Source organism: Oryctolagus cuniculus, chromosome 7, assembly GCF_051225735.1.
Source record: "Oryctolagus cuniculus isolate XC-2025 breed Fujian yellow rabbit chromosome 7, ASM5122573v1, whole genome shotgun sequence".
Taxonomy (NCBI): domain Eukaryota; kingdom Metazoa; phylum Chordata; class Mammalia; order Lagomorpha; family Leporidae; genus Oryctolagus; species Oryctolagus cuniculus.
In genome coordinates, this window is record NC_142873.1 from 159,521,506 (window position 1) to 159,549,251 (window position 27,746).

Below are 27,746 nucleotides of genomic sequence, written 5' to 3' on the forward strand. Positions count from 1 at the left end.
CTGGGCTCCGCCACCCAAACGTGCCCAGGCGGCCCCAAGGGAGAGAGCCCTGCGAGCGCGAGCCGGCTGCAGGAGGCGGCCCGGCCTCTGCAAGGTGCACTGGATGCCTGGCTTACACCCTCGCCGCAGGCCACCATGCGACACGTGGGTAGCCTGGCAATGGTGCCCAGTGCCTACTGTGCACCTACCTGGACAGTGGCCAAACCATCCCACGTAAAAGCCCTGTATGACCTGGTTCCACCCGCCAGCCTCACTGCCCACCCCATGCCCAGCACATACGGCGTCCCTGACCGGCTGTTTGGGGAGGGGGTGGGGATACTGGCTGCTGGTTCCTGTGACACACATGCACGCTGACTTGGCGACCCCCTCTCCCTCGCATTCAGGGTGGGCTCTGGGGGAGCCTCCCATGCTCCTGGGACCACATGCAGGGTCCGTCAGAACCAGTCCTGAGTGCTTAAGTGACTGTCGGAGAAAGGAGGGGAGACACACACACACACACACACACATAATTGCCGATGCCAGGGTTTCAGCCCCTGGATCCAGCTGTGCTCCTGAGTGTGTCAATTTCCTACCGCAGGGTCTTTGCACTTCCCAAGCCCCTCCTGGTGCTGTACATGGAGGCCTGGGTGCCAGAGGGCTATCCCCTCACCTCCATCAGGCATGCTGCTAAGCCCCTCAGCCACTCTACTTCAGCCGCCAGCTCTCCTGCCCCACGGCATGCTCTGTGTGTCTCCAGGCACCTGACAAAGATGGTCACTGGGTCACCTGCCTAGGACCTGTCCCCATGGGGCTCCGTTAAGCTACCACATGCGATGCCGGCATCCCATGAATGCCAGTTCTAGTCCCACTGCCCCATTTCCAACCCAGCTCCCTGCTCCTGGGAAAGCAGCAGAAGCAGCCCTGTGCTTGGGCTCCTGCCGCCCATGCGGGAGACCTGGGTGGAACCTCTGGCTCCTGGCTTCAGCCTGCTCCATCCGTCCTTGGCTAGTGTGGCCATTTGGGCAGTGAACCAGCGGATGGAAGCTCTCCCTCTCTCTCTGTAACTCTGCCTTTCAAGTAAACAAAATAAATCCTAAAAAGCAAAAAAAAAAAAAAAAAAAAAAAGGAAGGAAGAAAAGGAGAAGGAGGAAGGGGGGAGGGGGAGGGGGGAGGGGAGAAGAAGGAGGCGGAAAGGCAGACCGGTTCCCGCGAGCACGCCTGCTGCGAGAGGGCAGGTGCTGTGTCTCAGGCCGGGAGCTGTCCTGCACACAGCTCGTGCTCACTGAGCGCTGTGGATGAACGTGCGGCTCGGTCCGCTCCACGGCGCCGAGAAAGCGCGGCCCGCACACGCAGGGCCGGCGTCCCCCGCCTGCTACAGCCCCTTCCCCACAAGCCTGCCCTCCACGCCCCTCATTCTGGCAAAACCAGGCCCTAAATGCCACCAGACCTCAACCAGCGCCAGCCCCTCCCCTCCCCACAACACGGTCAGAAGTGGGGGGCAACAGTTCAAGGCCAGATTACACACAGACCGCGGCCTTTCTGGACGCCCAGCCCCTGGTGGAGAACTCCATGTCCACAGCGTCCCTCAGTTCCCACACGCAGGTCCCAGGGAGCCCAGCTCCCAGCCCAGGGCCTGCTGCAGACACGGCCACACAAGCCCCCCACACAGATGGCAGCACCAGCAACAGTGGGGCTTCCAGATGGGGCTGCCCACCCAGCCCAGACCCACCCATGGGTACCCCCCTCTGCCTCCCCAACCGAACTCGGTCTTTCAAGAAAATCCGGCTGGTCTGGATTCAGCCCCACGGCCCCACAGCCGGGTGTGCAGACTTGTCCCAAACGTGACCGTGACTGTGACCACCTGGCCTGGGATCGGCTCGAAGTCAGGGGTCACCAGAGTTGTCGTGACACCGTGTGGTGGCTGCAGGCGGCCACGCCCTTCCCAGAGAGCCTGGCTGCCAGGCCCGGCTGTCTGCTGCCTCCTCCCGCCAGGAGCCACACACAAAGTTCCCTTTATGGCAGTGAGACTGGCGGGCTCTGGCGGCTCCAGCCTCAGGGAAACCCAGGTTTGCTTTTCTCCAAGGGCACAACCAGGCTTTTGTCCTGACTGCTCCACCCCCACCCACAAGCTGAGTCGGGGACCCTCAGCCTTCCAGGCTGGGCGCAGAGATGGTGGGAGACAAAGCGGCCAGCATCCGCACAGCCCCCGTCAGACCCTCGCCTGGGACCCGCTGTGCACTGGGCAAGGGGCGCCAGGGGACCCCTGCAGAGCAGGGCGGCAGACGGGAGGGCGCTGATGGTCAACTGGGATGCAATTCATGGACGCCTGCGGCAGGTCCACTTGCTGAGAAGGGCAAAGCCCCAGCTGTCAGGAGCCCGCGGCAGCACTCTGGCTGAGAGGAGGACGGTGGTCATCCTCCAGAAATATGGGCCCCGGCACTGGCTCACAAAAAAATATACAGCCTCCAATACCAGGCATCATGACACGGCGGGGGCACTGGCAGCCCCAGGACGGACTGTGCCCGCAGCCTGTTTTCCGGGGTCTGCGCCCGGCTCCTCCCTCCTGTAGGAAAAGCCCCCCCCTGAATTTCCCACTGGCCCAGGGTGGAAGGGAGAAGAAAGGCCCATGGCGCAGGGACAGCCCTCATCGCCCTGGAAACCTAGAGGAGGGCCATCCACGGACGACGTGGCATCGTCTGGCCACGGCCGAGGAGGCCACCTGAAGGAATCACAAAGGCCATTTGCCCAGAATCCACCTGCCCTGGGTGCTCGGGGCTGGAAGACGCGAGGGCAGCCCTGCAAAGACAGCAATGCTGGCTGCCCCTCTGCTCGCTGCCCTCACACCTGTGTTCCCCAAGACTGGGGATCGAGCCCCTGTAGCCCCTCGCAGACGGCCCCAGGCCCAGGCGAGGGCCACCGCGGGCTGCCGCGTACTGCTGACCTCCTGGACCTGCCTCTCCCCGGGTTCTCTGAGCTCTCGACCAACAGGCTCTGCGCGACGGGAACCCCCGAGGCGCGATGGGGGCCAAGGGGTGCCCAGTGCGGTTCCCAGGTGTGCACGCCCCTGGTGACGGCCCAGCAGGAGCTGCTCCATCCATGTCAACTCTGAGAGCAGAGGCTGAAGGCGCCGACGGAAAGGCCTGGGGATGGAGGCCCAGTCCCACCATGGCCACGGGGCGGGGGGGCCGCTGGGAGGGGCCCCCTGCAGGTGGCAGCGAAGCACTCCAGTCAGAGCTGGGGAGAGGTGGCCGCCAGGCCCTTCCACCGCCGCCATCAAAGAGTGATGGCCAGACACTGCACCAGGGGAAAGGTCACATCTGGGTCAGTGCCGCCGGCACGGGAAGGGAGTGGCCTATTTCCAAGGCCCATTCAGGAACCCCCCTGCAGGCCCAGACGGCTGACGCAGACAACAAAGGACGGGACTGGGAAGGGTGGGGCTGGGAGAGGGGCTGGAGGTGTCTGGTGACCTCACAGGACTCCTGCGTCTGTGACAGGGGCTCCTGCCGCCTGCTGGCTATCAGACTGGCTGGGGGATACTGGCACACAAGCCACTATCTATCCGCGACGGCTGCCACCTGGGTGTGTGTGGGGGGTCCTCCTGACTTCCAGAATACTCTGCCAACTCTCAGCCAGGATGGTCTTGGCCTCCCCAAGGCCCGGGGATGGAGTCCCAGATTCTCCCCAGCCCACCCCACACTCTGGCCCACAAAAGTGTCACTTGCCACAAGGCTTAGAAGAAAATGCACCAGCCACGACCCCGAGGCCGGCTTCTCAACCAACCGTGGAGCTGGGCCTTGCAAACCCCACTCGCCGAGGACGCGACACACGACACAGATGGGGCAGCTGAACGGCCACGGCCACGGCCACGATCAGCCACAGCAAGCAGGGAGGGGCAGGCCAGACAGGAATCACAAACAAGAACCTGTTGAGTGTTTGCAAAACTGAGAGATAGGCAGGGGCTCTGGTATTGACCACCTTGGGGTCAAATCCCAGCTCTGAACCTAGGTGGCTCTCAAGTGAGACTTCTGGGCCCTAGGGTGCCCACAGGGCTGGTCGGGGGACCAGGTGAGAGGATGCTGGAGCCCACCACGCTCGTGCCTGCTACAGACCATGTGCTGGCTACAGAGAAGCCAGAAAGGTGGGTCCAAGATGGAGAAGGAGCCAGTGTGGACCAGCAGGGGCTGAGTCCTGGGAGTGCAGACGGTCAATAAGCAGTCCATCAGGGACTGGCGCTCAGGGAGAGCAGGTACCTAAACCACCTGGCTTGTGATTCCCAGGTGTGCATTACCTGGGGGGTGGCCTTGCCATCTAACTCAGAGACACCGAGGCTGTGTCCTGTGGGGTCAGAGGGTGCACCGAGAGCCTAGGGCTGGCACCTGCTACATTCTCCAGCCCTCTCCACCTGAGACATCCTGTGCAGCTAACAGCTTTTCTGGATCCCAGCAGTAACCCCTCCAAAACAAAACACCCCCGGCCGCCATCCACTGTCCCTCCTGGGATTCCCATCTCAACTCCTCTGCCCAGAGGCGGGTCCCAGAGGCCACAGCTGGCACCTAGCAGTGACACCTGGCAGCACACGAAGAAATGGCGGCTCCTCCCCTGGATGGGTCTTTGACGCGATGACCATGGCATCCACGTACCTGTCTCCCTCACTCTCCGCCAGCTCCCAGATGCCCTACTCCTTGCTTTTGGCTATCCTGTGAGAGATCTTCCATCTGCTGGTTCGCTCCCCAAAAGCCTGCAGCAGTGGGAGCTGTGCCACACCAAAGCCAGGAGCCAGGAACTCCATCCAGGTCTCCCACACAGGTGGTGGTGGTCCCCAAGCTGGCCAGGGTCTGCAGAACCGAGCTACACACGCTTCTCTCCCGGAGACCAAGGTGATCAAGAACAGGTGAGGGCCAGATAGGTCAAGTGCAGCGGGATCTGCTCTTGGCCCAGGATGGGCCCTGATGCTTGGAGGCTGCCTGCGCCATTGGGACATCTGGGATCCACCACACACAGGCTGCTCTGGCTTCACGCTGGCTTTCCCCTGACCCAGACACGGGACACTCGCTCGGAGGAGCGGCTGGGCGCCGGCAATGCAGACGGTTAAGGCCGCCGCCGCCCGCCGCCTCTGCAGACTAAACTCAGAAGGTTTAAGGGCTTTTTTCAGCTGCGTGTTTTTGGGGGATTTTTTTGGTTTTGTTTCTTTTTTGGAGGGGGCTAGGAGCAGAAGGTCGAAAGGGAAACAGGCCTATTTCCAGCACCTGTAATTACACAGCTGCCTCTCCCAGCCAGACTCCCCAGCAAAGCCACTGCCTCGGCCGGGAGGGCAGGGGGTCCGGGGCTCGGACTCCGAGAAGCGAGTGGAGTGAGCGAGGCAAGATGCCTGTTTTAAAAGGGGGAGTCTTCCACCGCAGCTCAGGGTTCAGCCCGGCCATTCCTGACCCACCCTATCCAGCCCTGGGTGGTGACGGCCTCAAAAACACCAGTGCCACCGAAGTAAAAAGTCCCCCGCGGGGAAACAAGAACCAAAGCCCACCTTCCACGGCAGCTTCCAAAGGCACGGCCACGTCCACGGCCACGGTGAGCCAGAGCAGGCAGGGAGGGGCAGACCAGGGGCACGGTCAGGACCCCGTAGCCGGGAAACAGCGGCAGCCCAGCTGGCTCAGCCTTTCTAGATCCCTGGCTCCAACACCCACTGCGTGCCAGGTTCTGTCACAGGCACAGGGGCTCAGAAAGAGGGGACAGAGCCCCTGCCTCCGAGAGCCCCATCACCAGATCACCCTACAGTGCGCAACGCGGCCAACGTGCTACCTTCCCCATCAGTGAGCCGCTGGCTGGCTCACTCCTTCATGCATTCATCCAGATGCCCGCTGACCCCGCAGTGGGCGGTCACCATGCCGTGCCAGGGCCCGGGCCAGCTCTGCGCCAGGCGCTCCCTTGGCTTCCCCTGCCCCACCGCCTCCTGCACGGGACGGAAGTAGGTGGACACAGGCTTCTCCCGGGGTCTCCCGGGGTCTCCCGTAACAAACGAGGTGCACGGAGCCAACCTGCTGCGCGTGAACCTCCAGCAACCTGGGCTCGGAGGAAAGTCACTCCCCGGGCCTCAGCTGCAGGAGAGACGAGGCCCAGAGCGCACAGGGAGGAGGGGGTGCAGAGAAACCTGGCCCCAGGGACGTAGGGCTAACTGTCACCCTCTGGTCTGTCCCATCCCTGCTTGGCATCCGTGCGGGCTGGGTAAATATTTGCAGGAGGAAGACGCTGTGGTGAGGGGTGAGGACAGGGAACAGACACCACCCTGGACATGCGGAGTCCCAGGCCGGGGGCTCTGGCCTTGACCTGAGCTGCTCGGTCTGGGAGCACAAAGTCACCAGACCCCATGGGCTAAAAGAACAGCCCCCCCCCCAACCCACCCTTGTGGACAGAGTCCTCCCTCTGACCCAGGACTAGACCGGCAGGTGATCAGCTCAGGGCCAGAGCCCAGCTGGGAGGTGTGGGGCTGGGTGCTGGGAGACAGGAAGGGCAGGGAGGCAGCCCAGGCGGAAGGGGTGGCTGGGCCCACAGCTGGGGTGGCCCGTCTTAGAGGCCCCACCCTTGGGGAGGTGACCCCACCAACAGTATAACCGCACCAGCACCCCTGGGCCTAGGAGGAGCTCACATTTCAAACCCACACAGGTCCACCCACTGCCACCCCAGCTCAGCAAGCCCTCTCCCCACCAGGCAGCCCTGCGGCAGACCCGGGGCTGCTCCCCCCTCAGGCCCCAGGGCAGGCCTGCAGGGGGCTCCCCAGGGCACTGACCGCCTCCTCCTCCTCCGCTCAGGGGAATAGCAGTGGCCACGTGTCCAGAGGTGGTGGCAGGGGTGGCAGGGCCACTCAGTCCCTGCAGCTGAAGCTCCTGATGAGGAAGAGGAGCTGTGGGGGGGGTCGAGGGGGCCTGTGTGAGCCCCAGGCACTGACCCACAGCCCCTGCGACACGCCTGTACTGTCCCCAGGTCCTAACTGCCTATGACTCGCTGCAGGAAGCCCCCTAGGCTGGGCTGTCGGCCAGGGGTCCCTGGGGAGCTTGCCCCGGCACGTCCCACGGGGTTATAACCACCAGCTTGTGTGACCATCCCCCATCACGGATGGAGGGGTCCTCAGGGCCAGGGACCCCCTGCCTGTCTGGCACTGGTCTGTGGGAGCTGCGCAAGTGTTGAGTGGACAAGACAACGCTTCTCTGAGGGATGGAACCGTCTGTCTCTGGTGAGGCCCACAGCGATTCTGCAGACTGAGCTATAGACCCATTTACAGATGTGTAAACTGAGGCTCCAGAAGGCTTGCCTGGGCTCCAGGTCGGAAGCCAGAATCAAAACTCCTGGTCTTCCCAGGATGCCGGAAGCCCGGGAGTGCTTGGCCTTGGGGACAAGGAAGAACACAGCAGAGAGACCTGGTGGGCCACGGGACAGGACACTGTCTGTTCCCCGGGCGGCTCAGCCAAGGCCAGGGAAAGCACACAAGGGCTCACAGAGCCCGTGGAGACCGGCATGGGCAGGATCCCTCGCTGGCCTGTGGCTGCCACCTCCCCAGCGAGGATCGGGGCCCAGCCACTTTCGGCCTGGCCTGCCGTCAGCCCAGACACCCCCCCACACCGCCGGCCACACCTCCCTGGGCCACAGGAAGCGTCATCCTTGCTCCTCAAACCACAGATTCCCAGAACAATCGCGCTTCCCCAACCTGCCCGGAAAGCGGGACCAAGCCAGCTGCTTCCTGCCCCACCTGGCTCGTCCCCAGGCCTGAGACTGTCCCCTCCACTTCCTCTGCTCCTGGGGGGGTGCTGGGGCAGTCTGGACCTCAGAGGCTCTTGACAAACGTGGCAGGAATGGAGCTCGGAGAAGAAAAGCCCCCAGCCAGGCAAGCGAGCGACCCCCACTCCCTCGTCACTGTCCTCTCCCCCTGAAAATCTCCATCACCGCCCCCCCCCCCCCCGACTCCTAAACCCAGCCCTGGGGTTATACTGAACTTGACCATGACCATCACAACCCCGCCACACTCCAGATCCCGTCTAAGCCCCTGGTGGTTTCACACACACGCACCTTCTTCCACCGGTGACAAGTCACTTCCCTGCTTCCCTTCCGCCTCCCTCTCCGGTTCCCACACATCCTAAGGCCCGGCTTCAGCATCACCTCCTCCAGGAAGCCTTCCCAGATTCACCAGCTGGCAATAAAACGCTGATCCCCACCAAAATCCTCCAGAACTCTGCCGGCCTCTCATTGCCTCTGTCGCCTTTTGCCAACCAGTAGACTACGTGAGACGTATCCCTGACTCCTTCCCTTCCAGGGAGCTCATGACACAAACCCCCACAGGCCAAGAGTAAAGGTGACAAGTTCCACAGCCGGTGAGGCCCCGTCGTCTCGAGGCGTGGATCCTGACTACCGGGACAGCGCCCGGCAGCTCACCTGCAGCCTTACCCCACCCGGAGGGCACTCCTACAGCCCCACGGCACCGATGGGACAAGGCTCGGGGAGGTTAACCGGTGCGTCCAGGCCACCGAGGAGCAGCGTGGGACTCCAGCCACCTCGTCCAACTCCCAGCCAGGCTCGAGACCGCCGCGGTCTCAGCCCCAGACTAAACACAGCTTCCAGGGGCAGCCTCCTCCGAGAAGATGCCACGTGCCTGAGCCAGGGCCACCCCCGCTCAGCATGCACCCCGGACATCACGGGGCAGAGCCATGCGGGTGCTCTGGGGCCGCCGGGCTCCTGTGCCCCTGCCTACCTGTGGGTGAGCAGCGGCCACCCCAGCGCCTCCCCGCCCTCCCCTGGGGCAGCCTCTCGGCCACAGCCCACCCCCTGAGCATCCCGCAAGTAAAGGGTTACACCTGGCCCGCGGAGGGCCCCCAGGTCTCCATCCAACACCAGCACCAAAGTCTGTTCTGCAGCAAACCAGCCGGCTAACATTACCTGAACACCCCTGCGCGGGGAGACAGACAGACAGACACACTTCCCCCGCCCCTGGGCACCGAGTGGCCCCTCTCCCGGCAAAGCCTGCAGAGCTGGGCACTCCCCCAGCCACCTCATCCCAAGGAGATGGCTGGGACAGCCGGGAATTGTCCCCCTGCCAGGCCAGGTGGCCGAGGGCGCTCCCAGGGTGGGCAGGCGGCTGTCTCCCCAGGAAGCCTTTCCTGTCACTCGGCTCCCCCCTCCCCTCCGGCCCAGGGCAGGGCGGAGCTGCAAAGAGCTCAGGGAGGCCGGGCGCCCCTGCTGCGGCACCTGGTCCCGCTTAAAGATGACTAAGCGATTTCTCGGGCAGCGCTGGCTGCAGCCCTGCACCAGGACACCCGGAGCCGCACGCGCTAAACCCATGATTAGTGAGGCCTCTTCTCAGGAAAGAAAACCCCGTCCATGTTTTGTTTTGTTTCCCCCTCAAATGAAACAAATCCACCCGCGCAGTTACTGGAAACTCGAGCCTGGGAGACCGATCTGTACAGAGAAGGGTCAGCAACCTTGGAGCAGGGCAGTCCCTCGAGGCCCCCCCAATCCAGGAGGGGGTGGGGCAGCCCCGCCCCCCACCCCCCCTCAGCTTTCCCAGCCCTGGCAGGGGGTCAGAATTGAGTGCATCCCGTGTGTCCGGGCCAGGCAGCCGGCACCAGGGCAAGAATGCAACGCACTGGTGAGCGCCACAGCCTGGGAAACCTTGACCGGTCACATGGCCGGGCGGGCATCCCACTCCGCCAAAGGAGCCGAGTCTCCCTGGCGCTCAGTCTCCTCATCCGTAAAATGGGGGTAAGGGAAGCTACGAGGGGGCTGGCACAGCAGAGGCAGCCGCCGCTGCGACACTGCACCCCACACGGGAGTGAGGGTCCGACTACTCTTCTTCCCACCCAGTTTCTTGCTAATGGGAAAGCAGCGGAGGATGGCCCGAGCACCACGTGGGAGACCAGGCTGGAGGCCCTGGCTTCGGGGTTTGGCCTACCCCAGCCCTGGCTGTGCAGCCATTTGGGGAGTGAACTAGTGGATGGAAGATCTCTGTCTCTCTGTGTCTCTCTTCTTCTCCCTGTCGCTCTGCCTTGCAAATAAATAATACTTAAAAAGAAAAAAAAGCCTGATTTTATTTAAGAGCGTGGCCTCGGCCACTTACCCTTGGGACAGCTGCAGGAGGTGTCCCTCGGGGAGGTAACTAAAGTCTGACTTCAGAGAAAAACAAGCCGCCACAGGAAGACGCAGTCCCCAGGCTCTCCGGAGGAAGCCAGGGATGCGGCGGCGTCTTCTGAGATTCTCTGATGTACGAGGCACAGAGCAGAAGCCAGCATCCCGGGTCCTGCTCTCTGCTGCTCCAGGCTCCCTCCCTGGCCTGGGTGATGAACCAAAGATGGCCTCCCTGGGGCCCTCGCCCTGTGGACGCGCGGAAGGCGGGCAGTCAGGGCTGACTCCCGCCTTGCTGCCAGTCCAAGGGTTCCGTATCCTTGGTGCCAGGGTGGGGCTTCAGCAGGACACACACAGTCCAGCTGACACTGAAAATGGCAAGGAGGCATTTGGAGCATGTCGCAGCTGGCGTGCTGGCTCCTGATGTGACAAGCACAGGGCTCGGGGGCCTCCGGCGCCCCTGCCTCTCCTGTGACTCCCCTTGGTTCACTCAGCCTTCGGTGAGCACTTGCTGCGGGCCAGCCTCCAAGACACAGCAGCAGGCAGGCTGGACATGCCCGGCCCCACGCTGCAGCCTGGCGTGAGCGTTCACCGCTTTGGCCGCCATCACCGCCTCCTGGGTGGGACCCCCTCCCATACCCTCCCTTGTACCCAGCTAAGGCTCCCCCCTCAGACAGTTCTGCCCCACCCACCCACCCAGGCGGCCCAGCACCCCCCACCCCAGGCCTCAACTCTCCAGCCCTGTCTGTGTACTTGCTCCACACACCTGGTCCCTGGTCCGGAGCCTCTTCCCGCTCAGAGGCCCTGGGGCAAGGGTTTCGAGTTCAGCCTGCCTGCATCTGCGGCCGGCCTGGCCTCTGGGATCCTGTCTGTAAAATGGACACAATAATCCCCACTCAACAGGGCTCTCGGTCTCAGCGAATAAATCCAGGCATGGGAAAGTGCCCAACATGGTGCCTGGCATGTGCCATGAGCCTCCAGAAATGCCGAGCGGCCTAAAGCCGGGAGGAAAACCGATCCACCCACGAGAGGCCCACGGCGGTCGCGGCCGGCCTGGCCAGCAGCTGCTGCCGCCGGTCACCACTCCTCTGCTCCCACTGGTGGCCCCGCTCCGCTGGGCAGCCTTCCCAGGTGCTTTCCAGAGAGGAAACGCATTCGAGCCTAGGGGCCCTGGCTGCCTGGCTGCACCCACACACGAAGACCAAAAACTGTCCTGGATTGGCTCCTTCTGTATACACTGAGCCCCTTAGAGCCAGCCCTCCACCCCCACCCCGCCCAGCAGACAACACACAGACAGGCCAGGTAACACCTGCTTTGCCTGATGGTAAATTTAAAGAGAAAGAGACAGGAGTGGTGACAGTGACACCAAGGCAGAAATGTATCTCATCGCCTGGTCACAGCTGCGGGACAGCAAAGCAGCCCCCTGTTCTACGGAGCGCAGCTACAGTCCAGCGCAGCACCGCCCCGAAAACTCACTCTCTCGGGAGATGCTGCAAACACAGCCCCGAAACGTGGCGGATAAAGCCACACTGCGCACCCGACCCCCAGCAATGCCAGCAGAGACAAGCAGGGTGCTGTCAGCTGGGTCCGGCTGCTACCGTCTCACCCACTCCTGCCAGAGAGCCGGGAGCGTCTCGAGAGAGGGAAGGGGTGGGTGCTGGGAGAGGCCCACCAGCCAGCCCCTCCAGGGCAGCCCCAAATCTGTTTTCTGTTCAAACCGTTTCCCTCAAAGTGAAATCTCACACAGAACCCTTGTCCCCTCAAAAAACAGAAACGAGGCCGGCGCCGCGGCTCACTAGGCTAATCCTCCGCCTAGCGGCGCCGGCACACCGGGTTCTAGTCCCGGTCGGGGTGCCGGATTCTGTCCCGGCTACTCCTCTTCCAGGCCAGCTCTCTGCTGTGGCCCGGGAGTGCAGTGGAGGATGGCCCAGGTGCTTGGGCCCTGCACCCCATGGGAGACCAGGAAAAGCACCTGGCTCCTGGCTCCTGCCAGCGGATCAGCGCGGTGCGCCGGCCGCAGCACGCTGGCCACGGCGGCCATTGGCGGGTGAACCAACGGCAAAGGAAGACCTTTCTCTCTGTCTCTCTCTCTCTCACTGTCCACTCTGCCTGTCAAAAAAAACAAAACAACAACAACAAAAAAAAAAAAAAAACAGAAAAAACAAAACAGAAACGAAAGATAAAAGCCCAACTACTCAGGTTGGAACGGCCGACGGTCCCCACGGCCAGGAGCCCTGAGGCCCCACGGGGACTTGGGGACCAGCAGGGTTGTGGGGAAGCCCGGTTTTATGTCCCCAAAACACAGAGCCCCATGTGGTCCTCTCTGGGACTCTGCTCTCACTCCCAGGCTGGACCCACCTTTGAAGGGAGGACGCCCCGGACACACCAGGGACAGGCAGATGAGGGGGTGCTGGGGCGCGGGTCTGGGACTCAAGGTCCCGGGCCCTCTGCTCTCGCCTGGCTCGGAAACTTTCTGCCATGAAAATACGCAGGCTGACAGCAGAGCGAGACCTTGGCCGTGAAGAGACGCGTGGGGGAAAGGAAGGAACCCCGGTGGTGGCCAGGGCCCAGCTCCCGAGGCGGCCCATCTGGGCATCCCTCTCAGCGCGGGGACCGCGACAGCGAGACAGAGCAGGCATTCAGGGGGCAGGAGCCGAGGACGAAGGCATTAAAAACAACCCTTTATCCCCCGCTGTGCAGATGCCCTGCACGTGACACGGAGCGGGCGAGGAGCGGGCGCTCAGGGGCCCCGGAGAGCGAGAGGAGGGGAGAAAAGGGGCTGTGTACACAAGACAGCCCACGGCTGCAGGGAGGGGCATCTACCTGCACAAAGCTTTTAAATTTATTTATTCGAGGCAGCGACAGAGCTCCCAACCACTGGTTCACTCCTCAAGATGCTCCCAACAGACGGGGCTGGGCCAGGGCCACGGCTGGAAGCCAGGAGCTCGGGCCAGGGCTCCCGCCTGGGTGGCAGGGAGCCGACGACTGGAGCCATCCCTGCTGCCTCCCAGGGTGGGCATGAGCAGGGAGCGGGAGCCGGAGCCGGGACTCCACGAGGCTGAACGCCTACTCCAAATCTCCTTTGAACATCACGTTTCTCCAAAGGCGAGGGAGTCCTTTTAAAGGAGCCCTGGGGGTGGGCGTTGTGGCACGGCCGCGTAAGCTGCTGCCTTGGGCTCTCACATCCAGCAGTGCAGTGCCTGGTTCAGGGCCTGGATACTCCACCCCCACTCCAGCTTCCTGGGAGGCAGCAGATGACGGCGGTGCTGGGGCCCCTGCACCCACGCGGGAGACCTGGATGGAGCTCCAGGCTCCCGGCTTTGGCTGGGCCCAGCTCTGGCTGCTGTGGGCATCTGGGGAGTGAACCAGCAGATGGAAGACCTCTGTCTGTCTCTCCCCTTCTGTCACTCTGCCTATCAAGTGAATAAATAAATAAATATTTAAAAACAAAGGATCTTTGATATTTACATAAAATTTACATATAACCAGGAAAACCTGAACACTGGCGGTGCCCACCCCCAGGATGACTTTTTCCAAGCTTCCCAAGCACAGTGCAATTCATCTCAACAGGGCCAAGCTGAGGATCCCTGGACAAGGAGCAGCACCCCAGGGCCTCCCCCCCACCCCACCCCTGTCTTCAGAGGACCCCAGCAGCAGCTCATGACCCTGAGTCTCCCAGAGCTACCCAGGGGCTCATCACCCAGCAACTGACAGAGGTGCCAAGAATGCGCTGGGTGCTCACCCCTCCCACAAACCACAGCCCTGCCCGCCGTGCAGCCTTCCCACGGTGGGGGCAGGGCAACCCTGCCAGGCCTCCTCATCAGTGCCAACAGAGGAAGAGCTCAGCACAACAGAACAACATCTCCCCCACCACCCCCAGAACCCTGTGCCTTGGTGGGACCTGGAGTCGAACTGCCAAGGGGTGGCTGATGGCCTGGTGGGGAGGGTCCCCGACCGGCAGACAAGGAGCGGGCGAGCCGGTGTCCAGCTTCATGATGCCCTGAGTTCACACGGAGCACCTGGGCTGACTCCTGACTCTGGCTCCTGCGAACACAGCCCCTGGGAGGCAGCAGGTGATGGCTCAACTGGCTAGGTCCCTGCCACCCATTGAGGAACCTAGCTTGAGCCCCCAGCTCCCACGGCCTGGCCCCCAGCCGCCAGTCCCCAGCCACTGTGAGCATTTGGGGAATGAACAAGCAAGTGGGATCCCTCTCGCTCACTCGCTCGCTCGCTCTTTTTCTCTCCCTACCTTTCAAATAAATAAGCAATAAGAGTTGAATTGGGTCTCCTGAAAGACACTGGCCAGGGCTCTGGTTCCCACACTCTAAACAAACAGGGAGAAGAGAACTCCAGCTGATCCACGTGTCAGGAACGACTCTGGAGGTGGACGGGACGGGAGAGGGTTGCCAGGACAAGCCCGGCCTGGCAATAAATGTCTAAACGCAAGGGCGATGACAGCTGAGAGAGGAGGCTCGGAGATACTGACCTCCCACGGGGTCAGGGAGAATCCCGGTCTGAGAATTGGATACCTGGCAGCGGGATTCTGAGACCAGCATCACGGGGAGGCTGGGCCAGGGCCACTGCCCCAAGCCAGCGCCACTGCTGACACACACCGCCTCCCTGAGACTCTCAGCCACCCCCCAGGTGGCAGCCGTGCCGCGCGGTGGAAGAGGAAGCCTGGGCCTGGGCCCCCAGCCAGGAAGCGCCGAACCCACCCTGAGCTCACACCTGGCTCTCTCCCTGCCCCGCCGGGAGCCACAAGCTGCAGCTCTTACTGCACCCACTTGTCTAACAGGTGTCCAATAACCTAGGCAGTGGGGAACAAGAACAGCATGGCCGGGTCCTGCTCTCCTGGAGGCCCCGGTCCAATGGGACGCTGCGGCCATCCCTGGCGCCTCGAGGGCCTCAGTGGGTGCCTGGGTTCCAGGGTGGGAGGCTGGCGGCAGCAGGTGATGGGAACAGCACCAGAACAAGCAGTTCTGGGAAAGAGGAGCCCCCGGGAGCTGGGTTATGGGAAGTGCAGTGGGCAGGGCTTGCAGGACAGCAGGGGAAGAGTGGCAATGTGGGGTGGGGGCGTCCGTGCCAGAGACAGAGGTGGGGTCAGCAGAGCCCAGGGGAGGGAGGAGGAGGAGGACCCCACAGCAGAGTCAAAGCAGAAGAGGGGCCCAGGGATGACAGGGGGAGTGACAGGGGATGACAAGGGTCAGAATACAGAGGTGTCCCCACATGCTGGTGGCTGGGATGGGTCATCGAGGACCCCTGAGCAGTTTGACAGGGGCCAGTGGGAAGTGAGGAAGCGGACACAGGTGTGGTGACCACGCTCCAGAGACCGGGGCACAGAGGCTGGCCGCTGGCTGGGGGGCCGGATCCTCTCACCCTGGTAGCAGGCCGCGAGAAGCCAGAGCCACAGGCACCTCCTGCTGACAGCCTGGCTCCCGGCCCCGCCAGCTCCCGGCAGCAGCCTCTACGTTTGCGGTCGAGCTGACGCACACAGCAGCCAGGGAGGCTGGGGCAGAGCCCACGTCCCCACAAGGATGTCAACAGCCACGGCAAGGCCACCCTCCCTGGAACCTGGAACTCTTAGGGACTCACGAAAATGCAAAGGGACAAGTGCCCATCGAGGGGCTGGCGCTGTGGTGTGGCGGGTAAAGCCGCCTCCTGCAGTGCCGGCATTCCATACAGGCGCCAGTTCAAGTCCCGGCCACTCTACTTACGATCTAGCTCTCTGCTGTGGCAGAAAATGGCCCAAGTCCTTTGGTCCCGGCACCCACGCGGGAGACCAGGAGGAAGCTCCTGGCTTTGGATCAGTGCAGCTCCGGCCGTTGCAGCCAAGTGGGGAGTGAACCAGCGGATGGAAGACCTCTCTCTCTCTCTCTGCTTCTTCTCTCTCTGTGTAACTCTTTCAAATAAATAAATAAATCGTAAAAAAACCTCGACAGCTGCGGGGAAAGGAAGGGATGTCCCATTTGTAAGGTGCCGACATGTGGTCTGCCCAGATGCCACGCCAGCGACAGCAGGGTGAGGCTTGAGGACAAGGCACTCAGGGTGATGCGTGCCACAAAAGGACGAGTCCGAGTCTGGGAGTGTCCCCTCGCACAGGAGTGAGTCAGATGGCAGCAGCGGCCTGGGCTCTGGGGAGGACAGAGCGCCGTTCGGGAGATGAAAGGGCTCTGGGGATGGATGGTGGTGATGGTGGATGACACCATGAATGTGCTTAAGACTAAAACCAGGGTCGGCGCCATGCGTAGTGGGTAAAGCCACCACCTGCAGCGCCAGCATCCCACACTGGTTCAACTCCCGGCTGCTCCAATTCCGATCCAGCTCCCTGCTGATGCACCTGGGAAAGCAGCAGAGGATGCCCAAGTCCACACGGCAGACCCAGAAGAAGCTCCTGGGTCCTTGCTCTGGTCTGGCCAGTCTCAACCTGGCCATCGTGGCCATTTGAGAATGCACCGCGGATGGCAGCTCTCTCTCCCTGTCTCTCTCTAACTCTGCCTCTGAAATAAATAAATCTTTAAAAATAACAGCAACAGACTTAAAAGCAGCTAGGAGGTAAGTTTTATATTATTTGTATTTTACTGCAACTTTTTTAAACAAAGAGAAGCACAAATCCCCTAAACCAAGAGAGGCCTCCTTCCCAGACTGCTCGGGGGCACCCAGCAGTGTCAGCGAGTTGCTGGGGTGGGGGTTGGGGGAGGTGGGTACATCCAGAGGAAGGTGCCAGGAAAGAGACCCCCCCCCCCATCGCCCAGGCGTACTGCATCTCACACCACACAGCCTCTGCAGAAGGTTCCAGTTCCTGTCTCCAGCCCAGGCTTCTGCCCTGCACCCAAGTCTGGCTGCCATCTGGACACGACTGCCAGGGGCACCCCCACCTGCACAGGCTCAAAGCACCTCCATGGATCTGGTCCCGCAGTCCTGTGTGCGGGGCCCTCGGCCACTATGACCCCCAACCAGCCAGGGACCTGGGTGGCGTCTGCCATTCTCCACCCTCTTTCCCACCTCCCATGCAGCTGGCAACGCAAGCCTACCCATCCTCCCAGCTCCAGCCGTGGGGGGCTGTGTTCTCCCCAACGACCCCCTCCAGTTGCAACCCCTCATTGGATTCTTCCGGCACCCGTGACTTTTCTAGTGAGGGTTCTCCAGAGAGTCAGGGCTGCCAGGGCAGCTGCACACGGAGCCCTGGAGGGGGGCTTACGGAGGCTGAGAAGGCCCAGAGCGGGCCATCTGTGAGCGCGAGACCCAGAGAAGCTGGAAGTCCGCGTCCGTCTAAGTTCAAAGGCCTCAGAGCCACAGAAGCCCCCAGTGCGACTCTCAGTGCAAAGCCAGAGACCTGCGAGGCCGGGGGTCACTGACAGGCGGGAGAGCCTGGAGTTCGGGTGTATCCCAGGGCGGGAAAAGGGGGTCTCAGCTCCAGGAAACAGCAGAATGACCCTTTGCTGCAGTTTCTGGGGTCCCCAAAAGTTCACCTGCTGGAAGCTTAAACCACAAGCTCTGCATGCGAACAGTCTCCAGTCTGGAGGCGCGGCCCTGGGGTGCAACCAGGACTAGACGGGGTCATGACAGCGAGACTCCATACGAGGAGGGGCGGAGGGCCGAGGCAGTGCACCCGCTCTGTCCCAGCACGCGACACCCCTCCCCGCCACGTCCGGAGCAGCGAGAGGCCCTCCCCAGAGGCCGGCTCCAGAACACTGACCCCAGTAAGCCTCTGTCCTTGGGAAGTGAAGCCGTCTCAGTATTCTACCGCTGCAGCACAGAATGGACTAAGACACCTTCCTCCGTCTGTGTTTCTGCCGGGGTCCCCGCCAGGCCCACCCATCCTCACCACTAACGAACACACCTGTGCCACCCAACGGCTCTAATCCAACACCAACCCCTGAGCTTCTCTCTAGTACCAGGGCAGGCCGGGCGTTCCCCCGGCTCCCTGGGCATCCCTTAATCCAGTCAAGAGAACACCAAAGTCAGCCCACCCCAGTCCACCCCTGCCAACCTGGCATCCACACACATCTCCTTAAACCACACTTCACCTCCAAAGTCAGACAGTGGCAGGGTCACGGTCGCACCCAGCGTGATACGACTGAACGCACTGATCCCTCCCCTAAGAGGACGTGAACCCTTGCCGGTGTCTGCTGCCCGGCATCCAGGCCGGGAACACCATGATGGAAGTGAACAAGGCTGACCTACTGACAGAAATGTCACACTCCACGACAAGGCCCAAGAAAGAAATGCAGGTGCACAACACACCCAAACACACGCTTACCAAAATGAGCAGGAACCCTCCAGCCGCCGCAGCCTGGCTCTGCCACTGGTCCCGGACCGTGGCTGGCATTCGTAACCACGTTCTCCCACCACCTGCTCCGTCTTTCGCCACCCAGCTCGTCCTGGTTCTTTGGCCAGAGGGTGACCCACACCTCCACTCCTCAGGGTCTGGGCCACGCGGGGTGCTGCTTAGATTGGGCTGCTGTAGCCACCCGATGACCACAGTCACAGGGCCTGATACACTGAGAGCCGTATTCCAGACCCGCTCCTCGCACGCCCCCTTTAGGGGGTGGCGGTCATCCGGCCTCCTCCCGGGGAGTCTGAATCAACCCCTGACTCAGAGGCTCGTGGGCCTCGGCAGCCACGGGGCAGCCGTGACTTCCAGTTCAATGGGATCATTGTTGGGTCTCCAGCGGGGTACACCCCCCACTCTGGAACTAAGACCTCCAGGCCAGCAGAGCATATAGTCCCAGCAACAGGAAGCCAGCATCTTGCCAGCAGGTCACTGGGGATGACAGCGAGGGGCGCCCCTCCCGGCCCCACCCCGGACTCCTGGACCTGAGGCTCCTGGGTGTGGGAGAAATGGCCCCAGGAACCGGAGGCAGATGCAGAGCCGGCACAGCCTGCCGGAGAACCTCGGCAGCCCTGCAGAGTGTGTCCCCTAGCTGGTGCTGCCGCCGTGACCATCTCCCCGTTCTGGAGAACAGGGGAGCTGGCAAGACCAGCGAGCTCACGGGCATGGGCCCACGGCCATACTTCTTGGGCAGTGAAATGAGTCCTTGGTCAGAAGTGGGCACCATGGACGGCGGTTTGGACGGAAGCACTGCATCGCCACCCAGAGCAGGGGCCTGTTCCAGAAAGAACAAAACACAGAGGCCAGTGCTGTGGCACAGTGGGTTAATGCCCTGGGGGCCGTTTCAAGACCTGGCTGCTCCAGTTTTGATCCTGCTCTCTGCTATGGCCTGGGAAAGCAGTAGAAGATGGCCCAAGCCCTTGGGCCCCTGCACCAGCGTGGGAGACCTGGAAGAAGCTCCTGGCTCCTGGCTCCTGGCTTCGGATTGGCACAGCTCTGGCCATTGTGACCAATTGGAGAGTGAACCATCAAATGGAAGAACCCTCCCTCTGCCTCTCCTTCTTTCTGTGTAACTCTGACTTTCAAATAAATAAACAAATAAATCTTTAAAAAAAAAAAAAAACACAGCCCCTCCATGATGGAAGCGATGCCCTGTGACCAGCCTGCCACGCCAGGCAACGGTGCCTCTGCTGCTGGCGCACTGAGCAGTCAGCAGTGGCCATGCTGGTCGACACTGGCCAGCCACGTGGAACCTCCATCCCTGCCGCCACGGCCACGGCCTCTGACGGGGTGGCTGGGGGAACAGGCCGGCCGGTACCACAGACCAGAGAACGAGGATCTTCCTCTGCCAATGCCACACTTGGATGAACACTCGCTTGGAACAGGAATGTCCTCACATCTTTTGTCCACCCCGCGAAGTCTACCCACAGACCTCTTCTCCAAATGGCTTTGTCATCGATTTTTCCGTCATGTTCTCTCCAAGACCCCAACCACCCAGCCAAAGCCCCGGCTACAGTCCACGACCCACACCTAACCACACAGCCGGTCTCCTTCCAAGCCGACTGCACTGCACTGCCCCAAGTTCGGTCCACCGAGATCTCCATTCGCTGACGTCCCCCAGGGGGGCTGTGGCTGCCCCCTTCAGGGGGTACAAAACTGCCTGCCAGCCAGGCCTGAGTCTGCTCTTTGTCCACCGATCACGGGGCGTGCCCACGGGACCACAGGTGCAGGCTGCGGGCAGGGTGGGGGTCACGGGCATCTTGGCCACTCCCCACGTGACTTCCTTGTGCCTCGGGACCTACTTGGGCCGATCGCACACATACACTTCCACGCCCAGCTGTTTGGTTCAGTGGGTCAGACACCACCCATGACCGGCAGCTCAGGCCACATGCGGACTTGGTAGCTCATGCTCAAATACTGTCTCTACTAAGACCTAGCGGCAGGCCAAGAGCAGGCTCTCAAAAGGAGAGGCACCACCTGCAGTGATGGCAGGGCCCTGCTCCAAAATCCCCAGTGTCTGCCCTGCCATTTCACCCCCAGGGACTCGCCAGAGGCTCCCGGGGTCTCCCGCCCCGCCACGGATGCATCTGCTGGGTCGTTCAGCCCAAGCGCAGAGCAGCCTGGAGCCAATGCAGAGCCTCCCGCAGCTCCAGGCGCCAGTCAAACCCAGCAGCCTTGCGGGGGCCAGAGTGCCACCAGCTCCAAAGTGGGGCATGAGCGCTCCATCTGGCTGCTCCTGTAATCAGATGGAGGCATGACACCTCCTGGGCCCTTTGGATCCGGGACTGTAAATCGATCTGCTCTGGGCATTGATGGAAGGGCCTGATCCTCTGTTCTCATCATCTGAGTTAGATTTTTGCTCAACTGACCCGGAAGTTTTCCTGCTTTTACCAAGTATAATAATCCAGTAGCCTTCCTCTCTCTCCCACTTCCAGAACACCATGATTAACCGGCTGGCGCGTGAGTCCGCACGGATCAGAAATCAGACTGCTGATTGAGGCCTTGCCTCTGCCGTCATTACAGTAACTCGGCCCGCCTGGCCGTGGAGGCTCCGTGCTGCCACGGCCGCCCCAGGACCCAAGGATTCCCCGTGCACGTAGCTTTCCCACTGCTGGGACCCCCTCCCAAGTGGAACGGAGAGTGCATCTCCGACCCCCACCCCACTCCAGAACACCAGGCTGCCCGAGCCTCTAAACCCTTTCCCCTCCATGAAACCCAGGGAGCTGGGCGTCCCCAGCATACTGACGGCAGCCATCTCTCGATGCACGCTTACCAGCTACCCAACCAAACTGTGGGGCCCCTCACGGTCCCCGAGAGCACCAGTAAACGCAGACTCTCTGCCTAGTGTGCCCAGGGCAACAAATGCAGCCTGACCCAACGTTCTGACCCTCCGGCCAATAGCCACACCCCCGGGTCCGCGCCACTCCGGTTCCCAGCTTGCTGCTTCCCTAGGTTCCAGATGGCAAGCGGCTCTGTGGAGCACCGCGCCCTCCTCAGGGCCACACTTCACACCTCACCTTCAGGCAAAGCAGCCTTGCTCCTCACGGGGGGCACAGCCAGACCGCACGGACAGGCGGCGGACCACACGCGGTTGCACCTGCCACGAACAAGGTGGCCCCGAACAGAGGGAAAAGCGTGGTCACAGGGCCCAGCGCTGTGGCGTAGTGGGTAAAGCTGCTGCCTGCAGTGCCGGCATGCCATGTGGGTGCCGGTTCGAGTCCCGGTCCAGCTCCACTTGCGATCCAGCTCTCGGCTGTGGCCTGGGAAAGCAGTAAAAGATGGCCCAAGTCCTTGGGCCCTTGCACCCATTGTGGAGACCTGGAAGAAGCTCCTGGCTCCTGGCTTCAGATTAGCTCAGCTCCAGCCATGCGGCCATCTGGGGAATGAACCAGCAGAGGGAAGCCCTCCCTCCCTTTCTCTCTCTGCCTTTCAAATAAATAAATCTTTAAAAAAAAAAAAAAGTGTGGTCACAGCCAGGGCCTCATCTCAAGTGGGCCTTCCAACCCCACAATGCTGAGCCCCTCCTACTCAGCAGTCCTTTGTCAAGTTGGGGGTCACCTCCCAACCCCCAAGTCCCCCACCAACTCCCTCATCTTCCAAGAGGCACCTTGTGAGGGGCAGAAGCTCGAGACCCTCTCACCCGTCTCTGCATGGGAAACCCAGGAGGCTAAGGCGTGGGCTTGGGCCTGGTGCAGCAGATCGTGAGAAACCCTTCCCTCATCACCAGCTGCCTGGCCGGCCGCGGGTCCCCAGCCCTGCACCACACAGGCCCAGGCCTCAAGGACAGGCAAAGCCAGGCGGGCCCTGGCGGATTCCCTCCCGGCTCCAGGACAAGGCCACAGAGCCTGAGCCTGCTGTGGGTGTGCTTGGCCTCGGGATCGGCAGACTCATTTATTTTTAATGTTGGGCAACGAACAGAACACAAACAAGCAAGAAGCTTGCCAAAGGCTCCCAGGCACGGCGACCAGACAGATCCTCCAAGAGCCACAGGCTTTGCCGCCCGTCCTGTCTCTAAGTCAGGACGGCTGGGCTTCCTCTGCCCCCGCCCCCACATGGAGGAGCAGTCAGCCTCTCTCAGGCTCCGGTCTTCCCTTAAATGCTTCGTAGGAAGCAGCTACAGATGGCCTGACACGGTGTGCTTGCTCTAGAATAATCATGCATGTGTAAACATGGCACACATGTATGTATCTGTGTGCATGTGTGCACGTGGTGACATACGAGGCTGGTGAAGGAATCCAGGGGCTCATCTTTGGTACATGTTTGCAACATTCCATAACAAAAAACTCCTGTTAGAAACTAACATGTGCTTCTCGGAGGAAAGGCTATGGAGGTGGAGACGATGCTGACTCGGGTCAAAGGTGCCACAGTGTGGATTAGAGTTTGCAGTCCACCATCTGGAGCAGGGAGACCTTGGCCAAGTCAATCACCTGCTTGCCCAGAGCGCCTGGAGGACCCGGATGGAGGAGAATCTCTCACCCGGGATTCTCGGGATGCACGCCGAGTTGACGGGTCTAGGACTCAAGCTAGAACCTGGTATAAGCATGTGCCATGAAATTGTTTCTCAAGCTGGCGCTGTGGCCCAGAGGGTTGAGCCATAGTCTGAGACACTGGCATCCCATACGGGCTCTGGTTCAAGTCCCGGCTGCTCCACTTCCCATCCAGCTCCCTGCTGCTGCAGTCGGCCCCAGTGCTTGGGTCCCTGCACCCACGTGGGAGACCTGGATAGAGTTCCCGGCCTCTGGCTTCAGCCCCAACCATCGTAGCCACTTTGGGGAGCGAAGCAGCAGATGCAAGATTTTCTCTCTCTCTCAACTCTGCCTTTCAAATAATAAACAAACCTTTTAAAAACAATGCTTTCCTCTATTATTATCAGTAGGGCTCACACCGGGACAAGTGCACACGGCACTCTCAGCAGCACGAGCCTGGCGCCTGTCTCCCAGTAGAACTTGAACTTGACTCCTGGTGGGGAGGGCACGCCTGGCCTTAAATCCCTTTAAGCCTGGACTCATCTATCTGGTGTGGGGGGAGCAGGGGATGACGTACCCCAGGCAGGCCGAGGCAGACCCGCACCTGCCCTCGCGTTTCCATCGGCTACAACTCTGCAGAACAAAAAGATCGAGGGGTCCCCGCACGAGCAGCCACAGCCTAGCCCTCGAGAACCAGCTCACGAACACCGGTAAGAATCAGAGGCTTTGCCAACTCTGCAAATGCATCCGCACACCAGCTCCCATCCACCTGGGGGGAGGAGTAGGTGCAAGAAGGGAGCTGGCGCTGGTGTGGCACAGCTCCTCGGTGAGCCTCGGGGGGCAGCGGGGCCTCCCCGAGCTGGGCCCCGCCCTGCTCTCCAGCTCCACCAGCAAATTAAACATCTGTGCCGATTCCAAGGGGGTAAGTTTTTCGCAAGAGCCCTGAGAACCCACTGAAGGGCGGATCCAGCCTTCCCCGGGCCGAAGCATGGCCTCACCCAGCTCCAAAGTGACATCACCCAGAGCCCCAGGCAAGGCCACTCCTGCCTAGGCGCTCTGAACCCCCACTGACGCGTCCAGTTCCAACCACCAGGCCCCACTGCCCCGGGCCAACGTGCAACTGCTTTTCCCTTGCTCTGCTCCTGGGATGGTGGCCAGGCTGGGCAGGAAAAGGGAGACTTGTAAAGTTCTTACACTCGGTAACTACACATCTCCCCATCTGCAAAAATTCACACACACACACACACACACACACACACGCACACACTCCATCCACCAAGGCAAGTACTCCCTGGAGAAGGAAGGGGGTTCAGAGACAGGAGGAGGAGGAAGGTGAGGAGGGCCCCGGACGATCTGTGCAGCTGCCCAGCTGTGATCTCAGTGCCAGGGACGGCGACAGCAGTCACAGCCAGGACTTGGGGGTCTCGGTCGCAGCCCCGGCTGTGCAGTTTGGCTAAGGGAGCCACCCTCTCTGAGCTCCAGGAAAAGGGCCATTCTAGGAAAGCCTTGGAAGCAAGACAGGGCTTCCTTAGCTCTGGTTCCTCAGCGGTGGGGGTGGGGGTGGAGGTGGGGTGGGGAATGAGCACGCAGGGCTAGCCTCCACCTAGCACTTGCCAACCCCTCCCGCGCCCACCGCCAGGGCTGAGGCTGGGGCTCCCCCTCCGCGACCCTCCTACCCCAGAGAAAATTCTTCCTAGGCCACCAACCCTTACTCACCCGGATGGTGCTTTTACCATGAACACCTGTTAAAACTCAGCTTATGACCAGTGTCTGATGCTGCCCCGGGAGTGTTTAATTAAATATTACTCATGCAGGAAGCAACCCTGCCAACTCACCCCCAAACGGCAGGGTTCACTTTCAGAGAAAAAGAGAGGGGAGGAGAGAGCCTGCTGCCCCGGGGTGCCGGCGCCCCACTTTCCAGAACAACCAGGAAAAGGCAGGCTAAGCGACACTCAAAGCACACACGTGCACACACTCCCCCACGGCACTGGCAAACACACACGCACTCACCCCAGACACACTCACAGCCTCACATACACACACCAGACACACACTCACAGCCTCACATACACACACACACACATTCCCATCAAGACACACACACTCATATACACACAACATACACACACTCCCAAGACACATGCACTCACACTTACACACATTCTGACCAAGACACACACACACACTCAGACACACAGGGTCACTCATACTTTCATATTCACACAACACACACTCATAGACTCACTTTTACACACTCACAGTCACACACATACTCACTCTCACTCTCCCACACACACACTCACACACACCCATACACACTCTCACGATACTCCCCCACTCTCATATACACACACTCCCACACACTCAGATTCACTCACACACGCCCATACACACTCATGATACTCCCCCCACATGTACACACTCACTCTCCCACCCACATTCACAGTCATGCACACTCCCACTCCCACACACACTCTCACGATACTCCCCCAGACTCACTCACACTGTTCCACACACACTCACAATACTCCCTTCCCACTCACACTCTCACACATACACTCACTCTCCCACATACATACACACTCCCCCACACACTCACGATACTCCCTCCACACATTCTCACACATACACAAACACACACTCCCCCACACACTCTCACGATACTCCCCCCACTCACACACACGCACATACACACACACTCATGCACATACACACTCACACACACACTCTCCCACATACATACACACACCTATACACACTCACACTCTCCCGCACACACCCATATGCACTCTCACAATACTCCCCCCACTCTCACATACACATACTCACACTCCCACACACTCAGATTCACTCACACACACCCATACACACTCATGATACTCCCCCCACATGCACACACTCTCCCACCCACACTCACGCACACACTCACACTCTCCCACATACACACACCCATACACACTCACACACACTCACACTCTCCCACATATATACACACACCCACTCTCACGATACTCCCCCCCACACTCTCACACATACACTCACACTCTCCCACATACATACACACACCTATACACACCCTCACGATATTCCCTCCACACACTCACACACATACACTCACACACTCACACTTCCCCACACACTCTCGATACTCCCCCCACCCCCACACACACATACACTCTCCCACACACGCACATACACTCTCACGATCCTCCCCCCCACTCACACTCTCCCACATACACACACCCATACACACTCACACTCTCCCGCACGCACTCTCTCTCTCACACCCACTTCCGCAGTCCCCGGCCGCCCCGGTCCACTTGGTTCGGAGCCCTGAACTTGAGCGGGACAGGGACCAAGCCCCGCACGAGCGACCCATCCCGAGGCTCCACCGACAGAGCCAGGCTCCCCTTGCTTTTCTGTTTTAATCGATTTCCTGACACAACCTCGGGCTCGCCCTCTGCGGCCGAGAGAGGCCACAGCGGCTCCGGGGCGCGGGAGGACGGCGCCGCCCGGAGGGCTCCCCAGGGGAGGCGCTGAGGGCCGGCCGGAGGCGCCCTGAGGGGCAGTCGGGCCGCTCTGCAAACTCGGGCCCGAACTGGCGGGAAAAGCGAAACCAACTTCTCCGAGCGGGGTCGCGCTGCCCCCCGTGCGGGAGGCGGCGGGCACGGTCGCGGGCTCGGAGGCCCCGGGGCGCCCGGGCGCACGGACTCCGCGGCTCCACCCCCGGCCGGCGGTCCCCGCCCGGCCTCGGCCCCGCAGGTGGGACCCGGGCGGCCGCAGCGGGCAGCGGCGCTGGGCGGCGCCCGGCCCCGCTCCGGGACGCGCGGCGAGCGAAGGGCGCCCGGGGCCTCCGCGCCCCGCCAGGTCCCCAGCCCGGACCCCCACCGGGCCCCGGGCGCCGCCTCCCTGCGTCCCGCCCCTCCCGGGTCCCCGGTGCCCTTCACGCTCCTCCACCCACCGGTGCTCGGTGTCCGGCGCCGCCGCCGCTCTCCCGGGCCGAGGAGCTCGGGCGCCCGGGCCGCGCCCGCCGCAGGGAGCGAAGCCGCCTCCTCCCCGCGGCCCCGGCGCCAGCGCAGGAGCCTGGCCGCTGCTGCGAGCGCGCGGACTGTGCGGGAAGAGAAAGCAGCCGCGGGCTTTAAAGTGCAAAAAAAAAAAAAAAAAAAAAAAAGGAAAGGCTCCCGTGGGCGGGCCCGGCCCGCCCAGGCCCCGCCCCCGCCCCCGGCCTCGGACGCGCGGGGCCCAGCGCTCGCTCGCCCCCTCCCGGAGGCCGCCCGGGCGAGCGAGGCCACGGCCTTGGCGCTGTCCGCCCGCGGCGTCTGTCTCTCCGGAGGCCGGAGGGAGGCCTGGGTTGCAATAACGCGAGGGGCGCGGCCGTGCCAGGCCCGGGGGGTGGGGGCAGGCCTTCCTAATTTAAACGTCTTCGGGGAGAATGGGAAGTTGTTTCAAGTGCAAGACCTCGCTTGCCTTGTCTGAAATTCCCAGCGGGTTTCTGCGGTTTTGGGGCGCAGGGGAGCCTCCCGCTGCTCTGTTTGGGGGCTCAGGACCGCCAGACCCCGAGGGCCCCCGGGCGCCTGGGCACCCGCTGTGCTAGACCGCTAGGCGCGCCTGGCAGCTCCCTGAGTGCTTGTGGAATGAATGAATGAATGAATGATGGTGCTGCCTCGGAGGACTTCTCACCCCCGGCCTGGACTGTGGCTCTGGACCCACAGGAAGCTGTCCTGCCCTGCTCCAGCCCAGAGGCACGGGACTGGGCAGGTCTTACAGAAATTACTGTTTTAAGAGCAAAATCTCCTTACACCCCCGCCCCTCACGGTGTGTAGCTTGGCCTTCCTGGAACAGCCGTGATGGTGATGAGCCAGGTGTTT

The 27,746-nt window shown here is 61.7% G+C and overlaps 1 protein-coding gene across 2 annotated transcripts in view; it reads right to left on the bottom strand.

The window, feature by feature from the left end:
- SPSB1 (splA/ryanodine receptor domain and SOCS box containing 1) overlaps positions 1-27,023 on the bottom strand; it is a 60,803-nt gene extending 33,780 nt beyond the window's left edge. The window contains exon 1 of one of the 2 annotated variants that reach the window (XM_051858125.3): positions 26,840-27,023. The gene's annotated coding sequence lies outside the window, so the exon portion shown is untranslated. Of the gene's footprint in view, positions 1-18,340; positions 18,488-26,839 lie in introns of those variants that run through there. The other variant, XM_089301531.1, reaches the window with a different exon arrangement.
- Between the last annotated feature and the right edge of the window lie 723 nt (positions 27,024-27,746).